Source organism: Lissotriton helveticus, chromosome 4_1 (genome assembly GCF_964261635.1).
Source record: "Lissotriton helveticus chromosome 4_1, aLisHel1.1, whole genome shotgun sequence".
Classification (NCBI taxonomy): domain Eukaryota; kingdom Metazoa; phylum Chordata; class Amphibia; order Caudata; family Salamandridae; genus Lissotriton; species Lissotriton helveticus.
In genome coordinates this window covers 1,293,022,661-1,293,031,515 of record NC_136063.1, presented here as the reverse complement: position 1 = coordinate 1,293,031,515, position 8,855 = coordinate 1,293,022,661, and the positions used below count along the sequence as shown (strand labels likewise).

The window sequence follows — 8,855 nt, the reverse complement described above, 5'->3', positions numbered from 1 at the left end:
CCTGCATCTTGGGGGGGGGGGGTCACAGTCTAACAAAGGTAAAGGCAAACAGAAACCTTGGTGCTTCCTGTGTGAGGAGAAAACCCATTGGACAAGAGATGCCAAATGTTCAAGGATCAACCTACCACCACCACTGCCCCAAAGGCAACTGTTCCCCCTAGTTCAGCTCCAAGTGGTGGTACAGGAAACAAGGGTATAGTTGGGGTAATCTTGGGCTCTGAGATGGGTTCTGGCCTAGTCAGAACTCCACCTCAGGATGTTCTAGTCTGTGAAGGAGGCATGGATATTGCCTCCCTGTTTTTAAGCCCCAGTAATCTGGGCAAATACAGGCAACAGCCTTTAATCAATGGTAAGGAAGCCATGGCATATAGGGACACAGTAGCAAGTGTCACAATGGTGACAAAAGATCTTGTGGGCCCTGACCAGATCATACTTGGTGAGATATACCAAGTGACCAATGCTAACAATGTCAGGACTGACCATTCCTTGGCATTTATTAATTTCAGCTGGGGAGGAGTAACTGGCCCTAAGAAGGTTGTGGTTAGCTCATACTTCCTTGTGGAATGCTTGTTGGGCAATGATTTGGAAACTTCAGCCCGGGCTGAAGTGGAAATCAGGAGACATGCAGCAATGTTGGGCATCTCTGCAGATGTGTTTGCTGTGACTAGGTCACAGGCCAAACTGTTGTCAACTGAACAGGCCCTGGATCCTGGAAAAATGGACCATGTGCCTTCCAAGAGAAGGAGCAGTAGGGGTAAGGCAGTGTATCCCCACCTGACTCAGAGTAAGGATCAGTCTCCTGAGGGAGATGATCCCAGTCCCTGTGAAGGGACTGTCTCAGAGCAACTTGAACCTGATCAGGTTGAGTTCTTGGGGACTAGAGGCCCTTCCAGGGCAGATCTGAGTCAGAAGCAGCACAGCTGCCACTCTCTTGAACCCCTCACACAGGAAGCTGTTGCTGAGGCTACTGGGACTGCTAATGGGACCCACGGGAGCTACTGGGATGAAGGACTCCTTTACTCAGAGGGTATAGACCCCAGACCTGGTGCCACCAGGAGGTTGGTCATACCTCTGAAGTTTAGGGGATTCCTACAGACATTGCCACAATATCCTTTTAGCAGGACAACTAGGCCAAAGTAAGACATAGGACAGGCTTGTCCCTCACTTTCACTGGCCTCACATGTCAGAGGACACAAAGGAGTTTTGTAGCTACTGTACCACCTGTCAAGCCAGTGGTAAGTCAGGTAGAACCACAAAGGTCCCCCTTATACAACTACCTGTGGTGGGGGTTCCCTTTGAGACGGTTGGGAGTGACATAATTGTTCCCATGGACCCTCCAATTGCATCTGGGCACATATATATACTAGTGGTGGTGGACCATGCCACTAGGTATCCAGAGGCAATACCCCTTAGAACACCACAGCTCCTGTGGTGGCCAGGGCCCTCCTGGGAATTTTTTCCAGTGTGGGTTTCCCTAAGGAGGTCTTAACTGACAGAGGTGCAACCTTCATATCTAGTTACATTACTGCTATGTGGAAGGCGTGTGGAGTAAATTACAAATTTATCACACCCTATCACCCACAATGCAATGGGTTAGTTGAAAGGTTCAATACAACCCTAAAGGGCATGGTCATGGACCTCCTAGAAAAGCTTAGGCTAAAATGGGATGTCCTGTTGCCCTGCCTTCCCTTTGCCTACGGAGAGGTCCCACAGAAAGGGATTGGCTACAGCCCTTTTGAACTTCTGTTAGGGCATCCAGTTCCATTGTGTTTAATGAAGGAGGGATGGGAGTTTCCTCTCAAACCCCCTAAGCAAGACATAGTGGACTATGTACTTGGTTTCCGCTCCAGGGTGGCTGAGTACATGAAGAAGGCAGGTAAAAACCTTAAGGCTAGTCAAGAATTATAGAAAGCTTGGCATGACCAAAAGGCTGTACTGACTGTGTATCAGCCTTAACAGAAGGGATGGGTGTTGGAGCCTGAGATCCCAGCAGCTCTCCAGGACAAGTGAAGTGGACGCCATATCATTCTTGAGCAGAAGAGAAAAGTCACCTGCCTGGTGGTCCTTGGAACTCCCAGGAGCCCCCACAGGGTGCTCCATGTGAACAGGCTCATGCCACATGTTGACAGGGCAGACATGGGCTTGCTCATTGCTACTGATGAGGGACAGGAGGAAGAGAGTGACACACTGCCAGACCTCCTCTCACAGAACCCTGATGATGGCTCAGTTGATGGTGTAGCCACTGAGTAGGAACAGGCTGATTGTAGGAAGGTCCTCAATCAGTACAGACATATGTTTTCCATGACTCCTGGTCAGACCACTTAGTGTACCCATGTTGTGGACACAGGTGAAAGTCTGCTTGTTACAAATAAGATTTACAGGCAACCTGGCCATGTTGGGACTGCATCAGGACTGAGGCCCAAATGATGCTGGAATTGGGAGTCATTGAACCCTCAGATAGCCCTTGGGCTAGTCCAGGGGTCCTGGTAGCCAAGCCTCATACCCAGGGTGGTAAAAGAGAAATTAGGTTTTGTGTGGACTACAGGGGGCTCAATGCAGTCACTAGGACTGATGCTCCCCCTATTTCAAGGGCAGAGTTCATTATTACTTTGACATCAGCCAAGTTATTGAGCACATTTGACCTTACTGCTGGGTATTGGCAAAGCAGACTTGCTGAGGATGCCAAACCCAAGACAGCATTTTCAACCCCTAGTGGGCATTACCAATTTATTGTGATGCCCTGTGGTTTGAAAAATGCACCTTTTACATTTCAAATGTTGGTGAATAAAGTTCTAAAAGGTCTGGAATACTATTAGTGCTGCTTATCTTGATGATATTGGTGTCTTTATTTCCACCTGGGAGGATCACCTGGTCCACCTAAGAAACGTTCGGAAGGCCCTGCAAAAGGCAGGCCTCACTATCAAGGCCACTAATTGCCAGATAGGGCAGAGTAAGGTTGTGTACCTCGGCCACCTTGTGGGTGGAGGTCAGGTTCAACCATTGCAGAGAAACATCCAGACCATCATGTACTGGGTTGCTCCAACTACCCAGACTGAGGTCAGAGCTTTCTTGGGCCTGACTAGGTATTACAGGCAGTTTGTTAAGGGATATAGATCTATGGTGACCTCCTTGAATGATCTGACCTCTAAAAGAATGCCTGAGACAGTTCACTGGACAGTTAGCTGTCAGAAGGCATTTGATGACCTGAAGCAGGCCATGTTCACTGCTCCCATTCTGCAAAATCATGCCTATTCCAAACAATTCATTGTTCAAACTGATCCATCTGAGTTGTGGGTAGGGGCTGTGGTATCACAACTGAATGAAGAGGGTCAGGATCAGCCAGTAGCTTTTATAAGCAGAAGGCTGTCCCTAGAGAGAAACATTGGTCAGCTATTGCGAGGGAAGCCTTTGCTGTGGTTTGGGCTCTGAAAAAGCTGAGGCCATACTTGTTTGGCACTCACTTCATTGTTCATTGTTCATAACCCCTCGTATGGCTAAAACTGATGAAGGGTGAACCCCCCAAACTTGAGGTAGTCCATTTCTGTTCAGGGGATGGACTATACAGTGGAACATAGACCTGGGAGTAACCATGACAATGCAGTTGGACTCTCCAGATATTTCCACTTAGAAAATGAAGACTCAACTGGCCAAGGTTAGTCTTATCTCCTTTCGTTTGGAAGGGTTGTGTAGGAAAGTAGGATCTGCTCCTTATTGTTACCCACACTTTTTGTTTGATATTGCACTGTTTTTGAGTAGTCTGACTGGGATCCTGCTAATCAGGACCCTTGGGGTGAAGGAGTCACTCCCCTACATTTGCAGGCACCTCAATGCAACAGATTGGTCTGCTGCTCCTGAGCTTCTGCCATCTCTGAAGACTTCAGCAACACAGGAGGTGGGTTACAAAAGTCCCTGAGGTTGATATGCCCTCTCAGCAAGTTTGAGACTAGTATCCCTCGTGGGGACTGCATAACCGGAACCCTTATGTACCGTGTCCATTTGCAGTTGCATATGCTTGTTGATGATTTCGTAGCTTGTGCATTGGACTCCCTGTATTTCTGATCCTGTGCAGTATTTGCACCAAATCACTCCAGCCTCCTTGCACCGAGTACTCCGTGGGCTGGTACTTTGTGATCTCGCTTGAGGTCCCCTCGTGACTCTTGGTAATTCGGCCTGTGGGTCCTCCTGAGGGTCATCTTGATTTCAATTGGTCTTTCCTGGTTGCTCCAGATGTGCCTTGACTCCCCATTGTTTGGGGAGTCCCCTGGACGTTGCTGGTCCACACCGTAACCTATTTGACCTTCCTGCGTGGGTTGCTTTTGCCAATGCTTGTTGGTACTCCAGCCATACACCGGCCCCTCAGTACTCAACATCCTTTGTGGTACAGATTGCATCTGGCTCCTGGTCATCATTGACATCTCCTGGTCCTCGTGGCTGCAGGGTCAAGCATCCCTTCTTCATACCTGTAACACCCGACATCGGTGGGCATTCGTCTACCGAGCCCCTAGGCACTCTGAAGTGACCCAGACTCTGTATCCTCTTCTTTCTGGTTCCTTCCTTCCAGAATTCAGGCTTGGATTCCCCCGGACCCTTTTCACCTTCATGGCAGCAGTACTTCTTCACAGCCTTCCATTGAGAACGACAGCGGTTTTCGATAGACCTATGCACCCGGCTCCTCTGGGAAAGGTAACTTTGGTACTATGGTATCCATGAGTGGGGTGGCTCTCCAACCTGTTAAGTTCCAAAGGGTTTTCTCAAAGTCCTCCTAGAAGAGTCCTTAAACAGTAAAACTGCAACTGCGACTTCCCCATAGAATTGTACGGAGCTCGCGGTCGTGTTAGCACACTGCACCCGTCCTCTGTGGGGTCCCTATCTACTCACCTTGGGTGGTTCCTTGGGGTCCCAGCTATTCTACGTGCTCCAGACCTTGTCTTGACCCGAATTGTGGTTGTTATACCACTATTTTAGAAGTTGGTCAACCCCTGGAGCCCACTGTGTATTATGCTACTTAGAACGGTGCTATTGATCTCGTATTGTGTGCTTTGTGTTACATCCTCGTGTAGAGTATAGTAGAAAGTGTTATATTAATAAATACATATTTTTATATAACTACTCTGTGGTTCTCCTTTCATTTGATTAACTCAGGCGGTGAAACACTGGTAAAACAAGCTGTGTTACATTCCTTCAAGACTGAGCCTGAAGGCGGCTCTCCACAGTTACCACTGGGATAGCTCCCTAAACATTATCTTTGACCTCATACATCATGAGGGTCGTTTGGACTGGTGCAAGGGACCCACTTTAATTAGTGGACATAATATACCAGGCCAACTTCTCACAGTGTGTGCTTTAGAAATCTTCATATCATAGCATATCATGAAGCATTAGGTGTGTAAAGTTGGGTGTGACTGACAGTCACTGTACTCTACTTTATAGGTCGCTTCCTGTCCATTTTCCTTATGAAGACCTTGTTTAATTCTTCTTGAGGGGGTCAAAACAGATACACTTTGTGGGTCCACCCATAGCCCTCATTGTTGGACTTTTCAAACCCAAATGCCTATATCATTGGGTTTGTAATTGATGTATTCAGGTATCCTATGTGCGGGACCCAATGTGGATAATGTAAATGTATATTCTGTCTTGCGACATGTTTGTCTTGTTCTATGGCTCACTATATTGCACTTTGCACTGCATCGTCACTTGGAGCACTCACAATTGATTACTTTGGATGATCTGTTTATTTCCTTATCTATTCTTCTTCAAGTATAAATTTCATATCATCATTCATGCCAGTTTTTGTTCCTTTTCCATTACTGTCTTTGTTGACCTAGGGTCAAAAACATTGTTTGAATGATTCCTGGGAGAACATTTATCTAAAAGCACTTTCTTGCCCCATGTTCTTACGAATACAGGGTTGCTCAGATTTAGGTAACTTGGGGCCCGATGTAGGTCGGTCGGTAACGGCCGAAAATCGGTATTTTCGGCCGTTACCGATCGGAATTGAGCCATCGGGATGTAGGAGGCCGAAATCCAACAAAATCGGTGAAATTACCGAATCGGAAAGTCACCGATTCGGTAAAATCCCGAATCGGAAAAAATAAGGAATCAGAAAAATATCCGATTCGGTAGAATACCGAATCGGAGATTTTTCAGAATCCTTATTTTTTCCGAATCGGTATTCGACTGAATCGGAGATTTTACAGAATCGTGAACGTACCGATTCGGTATAATTATCGAATCGGTGATAATCCGATTCGTTGTGAAAAGCTGAAGATTGAGATGTAGGTAAGCACTGAAATACCGAATTTGCTTCAAATTCGGTATTTCAGATTCGGTAATTACCATGGATTGGAATCAGGTGGTAACCAGGTGCAACCTATAAAAAAGGACCCAAAATGCAGTTCTACTTGCAACATGGCAGCTTTCTATGTCATAGCAAGACGGCTACGGCTACAGCAGGAAGGAGAGAGGGAATGGCAGAGAGAGGAGCAGGTGTACAGACAGAGGATCACCCTGTCCATGCTCACTGATGCAGAGATCCTACAGAGGTACAGGCTGGACCCAGAGACCATCAGAGACCTCATTAGGGATCTCAAACCCCTGTTGCAGCACCCCACCCCAAGGGCACACGCAATCCCTGTGCATGTGGAGGTGCTATGCTGCCTACACCTGCTGGCGTCTGGCAGCTATCAAAGTGTAGTTGCTGTGGCAGGAGGGGTGACCCAGAGCAGCCTGTCAAGGTTCTTCCACAAGTTCCTTGACGCCATGATCCAGAGGATGGACCAGTACATTTCCTTCCCTGCAACCCATGCAGAACTGGTACAGACTAAAGCTGACTTCTACCAGATGGCAGGATTCCCCCACATCATTGGCTGCATAGACGGCACACACATTCCGATTTGCCCCCCTGCTGACACGGAATACGTATACCGCAATCGGAAGTCACGGCACACCATAAATGTCCAGGTGATTTGCAATGCCAAGGGTGTCATCACTGACCTGGTGGCGAAGTTTCCGGGGAGTACCCACGACTCCTATATCTTCCAGAATAGCGGAATTTATGCACGGCTGATGGCAGGGGAATTTGGTGAAGGATACCTCCTAGGTAAGACACAGTGTCAGACCCCCATAACGTAAATAGCAGTATGAAGTACATGTATGCATGTGAGTAATGTCACCCCTTTTCCTTCTAGGCGACAGTGCATATGCCCTCCGCTCGTTCATTCTCACCCCCTACCTGAACCCCTCAACACCCAGCCAAAGGAGGTATAACCGTGCCCACAAAAGCACGAGGAATGTAGTGGAAAGGACCTTTGGCATCTGGAAGAGCAGGTTCAGATGCCTGCACAAGAGCGGAGGTGCTAGACAATATACCCCCATCACCTGCTGCAAAATAATTGCTGTCTGTGCAATGTTGCACAACCTTGCAGTCAGGAAAGGCACTGAGGTTGAGTTGTCCGACTACGAGGACCCTGACGATGACAATGCTGTGCCACTACCACTACCTGCTGGAGTGTCTGCACCAAGTGACGGCAGATACAGGCGTGAGGAGATAACAGCCAACTATTTCTGAGTGAGTACAGATGCACAGACAGGTCAATGTATGTTTTCAAAAAAGAAATTTAATAATGTTGCAACAACGTTACTGCACTGATGTGCAACAAAAAAAAAGTAAACAAGATGTGGTCAAATGTCAATTGTCCGGGTTGCCTCACCCGCCCTGGCAGTCTTATTTCTTGCTGCGCTTAGCAGCCCCACTAGGATGTGGCTCACCCCCTTCTGTATGACCAGCAGCCTCAGCTGAGCGCCTGCTGCTCCGGCGTGGCTCAGACACTGCGCTGGCCGGGCTGCTGCTGTCCCCAGCCTCGCCCAGGCCCAGGGCGGGATTAACAACTGTGTTGGATATCAGTAATGTCTCCATTGCGTTGGTAATGCGGGCCATGCCCCTAGTCACCTCTGCCATGTTCTGGGTGAGGTTGCCCTCCATGTTTGCCCCACGTTGGCATAGCTGGGCGGTTGCAGCAGCAAGGCGGTTCATAGACCTATTCAGCATGCGGGCATCCCTGCGGCGACAGTGCTCGTGTTCATCCATTTTATTGCAGAGCTGGGTGATGGCAGTGGTCATTCGCCCTATACCTGTTGCAATGTCCTTGTTGCTATCAACAAATGTTTTGAATCCCTGTGCCATCACCCCCATCTGCAGGTTGTGCAGCCGCAACTGGCGATGGCAGGCCAAGATTGATTTTGCCTGCATTCTCTGGATTCTGACCATACTGCCCTCCAGCCCTCGGAACACGCTGCCCTCCTGTGCTGGATGTGCACTGCTGGATGCACGTGGCCTCCGGGGATTGCTGCTGCCCTGCTGTGTGTGCTGGGGTGACACAGGTGTTACAGGGTTTTGTGCTGGAGCCTGACCCGCTGCTCCCTCCATGAGGTTTAATGGTGCAACACTTCTCCTCCTGGCAGGAGATGTGGCCGGTGCAGGGTGGGTCTGTGGTGGTGAGTTCTCCGGGGAGAAATGCAATGGGGGCGTCTGAGACAGAGACAGTCTGGGGGAGTGTGGTAATGTTAGGGAATGTCCAGTGTCTTCCTCATTGCCCAGGGCGCTGCTGTTGTCCTCCTCCTGTACATGTACACTGGTGCTTGGCACTGCCACCGCACTGGCTGATGGTGCTGGAGCTGGTGCTTGAGTAGCTGCTGCTCCCCCACCTGATGGTGCCCCTAGGTATAAAGAGGCATTTGTCAACTGATTGCTAATGTATTACATTGACTACTATTAAAACATTGCACATCTCATTACTAATACTTTGATGCAGTATTACAGTTCTTTTTATTACGCTTCTGCAGTGGCATTTTAGGGT

General features: G+C 48.6%; 1 long non-coding RNA gene across 1 annotated transcript; it reads left to right on the top strand.

Moving 5' to 3' along the window:
- The first annotated feature begins 6,834 nt into the window (after window positions 1-6,834).
- Window positions 6,835-8,368, top strand: LOC144827496 (uncharacterized). The gene is made up of 3 exons (XR_013610211.1): window positions 6,835-7,099; window positions 7,188-7,567; window positions 8,198-8,368. It is a non-coding gene; the product is annotated as an uncharacterized LOC144827496 (long non-coding RNA).
- The last annotated feature ends 487 nt before the right edge of the window (window positions 8,369-8,855 follow it).